This window comes from Dipodomys merriami, unplaced genomic scaffold (assembly GCF_024711535.1).
Source record: "Dipodomys merriami isolate MVZ:Mamm:240054 unplaced genomic scaffold, mDipMer1.0.p SCAF_21, whole genome shotgun sequence".
In the NCBI taxonomy this organism is placed as follows: Eukaryota; Metazoa; Chordata; class Mammalia; order Rodentia; family Heteromyidae; genus Dipodomys; species Dipodomys merriami.
Window position 1 is genome coordinate 20,120,853 of NW_027203493.1, and position 3,447 is coordinate 20,124,299.

General features: G+C 40.5%; 1 pseudogene; it reads right to left on the minus strand.

Moving 5' to 3' along the window:
- Window positions 1–408: 408 nt before the first annotated feature.
- LOC138833500 (mitochondrial import inner membrane translocase subunit Tim17-A pseudogene) lies at window positions 409–865 on the minus strand (annotated as a pseudogene).
- Between the last annotated feature and the right edge of the window lie 2,582 nt (window positions 866–3,447).

The following is a 3,447-nucleotide window of genomic DNA, read 5'->3' on the forward strand; positions in this document are numbered from 1 at the left end:
CGTTGTGCAGTAATAAAGTGTTCCATAAATCTCAGGATCATATAGAAGGAACATGCTTTTTCTCATTGTTTTTATGTTCCAGGAGCTTTGTATTGTTTCATCAACTGTACACATATAGCCAGGTAGAGAAGTCCCCAAGGAATTGATGATCATGTCTCACTGTTACTTGCCCTTTGGTCCTTCATCTTCTAACCACTTTTCTGTTAATGATATCAGACATTCATTCTGATCACAAGGCAATCCAAGTGTGTTTAAGTAAACGCTGCATCGTATATCCTCCTTCCATGTGCCAAATGTCTCTTCACAGCCGGTTTGGCCACAGTTGTACAAACAGACTATATGTAACTTGATCTGAAATCCTCTTTGAACTACAGCGCATTCAGTTAAAGAAATCCTGGGAAAGACAAACTATGGATATTGTTGATAATCTCCAAAAGCTGAGGACGGCAATTGACTTGCAGGCAACTGGGAGGCGGTCTTCAGCCAACTGAAGAGGATTGGGCAAATCTTGCCAACAAGAGACCAACTCCTTCCATTAAAGCTAGGAGAATGTCGTCCATTGCTGCTGACCCAACTGGCGCCCAGGATGGTTCCTGTTAAGGCACCACTAAGTGATGGAGTTCCAGGGATCTTCTTTTCCTCTGACTTGAACCATACTATACAGTCAATCATGGAGAACGGACCACCTCAAAGGGCAAAGCTACCCCGCCCCCAACTGGGGAGCCCTGGTTTTAATAACTGTCAAACTCACTCGTAGTCTGTGGTTCACTCCCATGAGAGAATTTCAAAAACCTTTGATGGCTGGGAAGATGCTACCCCCTATGGTACCCATTGTAAAGGCCCCACCACAGTCATCCATAATTATCCAAGGGCTCAGCGGGCAAGAGAGGATGATCAGTTCCTCCACCTGACTGACAGCCCCTGGCGTCTGAAGGGGTCCACGATCGCTGGGCCCAAGCCTAGGCCTTCTACTCAGCCACCCACCATAAGGTCACATGGGCTGGGCTGGAGGCGCCAAGATTGAGAAGCTAGCAGGGACCTAAAATGGGAGGGAAGGGATGGTAGGGGAAAAACAAAGGAGGAGGCAACAATACTTGATAAGAAGTGTACTCATTACCTTGCTCATGTGATTGTAAGCCCTCTTCACATTTATTTAAAAAAAGACTAAAATGAAGGCAAGGCAGGCAGGTGAGGCTCACGATGGCTTGTCGGACATACTCCTCCATTTTGACTCTAGACACACAGGTGATTCTGGGCAAGCTGGGCAGAAACTGTCCCCAGCGGCCGCTTCTTCTCATTTTTAAATCAATGTACCTGCTTTGATCTCAGTTTTATCTTGGATACAATGTTTTGTGGTGGGAGTGAGATATAGAGCCACACTTTAGTTTCTAGAAATGTACCATTTATGTAATGCACATTTATGTAATAACTGGACCAAAGTGGATATTCATGTTGGATTAAAGATGTAAACAAAATTGCCAGTAACACTAGAGTTATTTCTGCAAAGCAGGCTTGGGTTCAAAATAAAAAACACACAAACAGCTACCATCAGGCAGCTAGAAATGTACCTGGTTTTGTAAGGAAGGAGAGAATAGAAAGATCCACAAATAAAGCTTGGTGGGATGGTTTCACTAGACTTTTAGTCAAAAGTAGGAGCTGGAATTACTGATGATTACCTTTTTCTTAACTTTAGAATTAGAGCCATTGCATGTTTTTGTACTAAGAAAAGACTAGGTGATTGGAATGATGGGCTATATTAGCCTCACAAACATGAGCCTATATGGACTGATGTCCAACAATTAGTAATTGCTAAGTAAGTCAGTGCTTCTTTCCCCTTTGCACCACAGCAGGTGTGACTAACCGATCATGTCATTTCTTTCCCTGTGAGATGTAGAACCGTTTCCAACTTCATAAAATTGAGTTCAAATTATTATGTTAATTCTATAGTACAGAGTAAAAGGGTATCCATGTTGCTTGGGGTAGCCTAACTGACCTAATAGGAGAGATGATATGAATTGAGTTTTGAAGGATGGGTACACACATGGATATTCAAGTAGAGAGCAAACTTGAAAGCAATCTTGAGAAAGAGTTCCATGTGCACCAAAATGTAGGAATTGTAATATGTATGGCCCCTTAGGAGAAATTGGCGATGCTGGCCTATGTAGAGAAAAGGCTGTGTGTAAGGAGCAGGAGGAAACACAGGTAGATATGAAAATTGAATCAGGTTTATCTAAACATTCAGAATATTTCTTGTTATAAGGTATCGTTATAGGGTGGTACAGAATGGGTATGGTAAAATGGTGATTCAAGTTCTTTGGCAAATAAGGCTGCACATTAAGGAAGCAAACAAAATAGACACTGAGGGAAGGCAGGTGTGGGGTAAGGATGGCCTCTCTTGAGGGTAGTGGGCAAAGACTCTAAGAAATGCAGCTCATACTTCAGGATTATTGCCATTATAATATACACATACTCAACAATTATGTATTGAGCATCTTTTCTGTACCGAGACTAACCTAGTTGCTGTGAATGCAGCTAAAAGCAAGACAAACAAGATTATGATATAATGGTTTTTATATCATAATTTGGAGAGTCAGACAAGAAGAAGTACTTAGCTTATTCCTGATAGCCCTTGTCTCTACAATAAGAATAAAACAGTAATAGCACAGAACCATGGAGAGGAATGAGGCACTTTAGATTTAGCAGTCAGGTTGCCATTGATGGAGATAATATTTGAGTTGATGTTTTCTCTGCAGGTAGAAGACCCTGAAATTGGGAAGTGTTGGTAGCAGGGAATAGGAATAAGGATTGGAATTACTATGTATGGGATGGGGTGGGAGGAGGAGAGAGAGAGTGGTCTGAAGCCCAGGCAATATAATTTGAGAACAAATAAACATCCCAATCACATATACTGATTATTCTCAACATTGTGCATCAAAACTTCATACTTTATTGGTACTGTGGCTATGTTACTGCACTGGAAATTAAAATGTTGAATTAAAAATATTTATTAACTTATTCTCAATTGCAATATTTTTTTTCATTAAAAAGTCTCCATTTTCAAAATTAAAAACACATGTGAAAAAATTCCCTGGTACATTTTTGTAGATCCTCTTAATGCGTGGTTTAATAGATAACAGGTACCTTCCCATATTTTCTGCCTCCAATTGCACATTCATGAGAAAATGAATGTGAAAAGGGCCAAATATATTAAGAAAATAATATAGAGCACACGGTTACCTGAAATGGTCTCAAGAACATGCAGGAACCTGCCATCCTAGACTCTGCTAAACAGTTTGGAAATGAAAACCTCTGGGATGGAGGGGAATTTGAAAACAGAGTGTTCAGTGGAAAAGCATTTGCCTAGCAAGCTCAAGGTTCTGGGTCTACCCTGAGAAAATAAATAATAAATTTAAAAAATCAGAGAGAGAGAGAGAAACAATGAGAGAA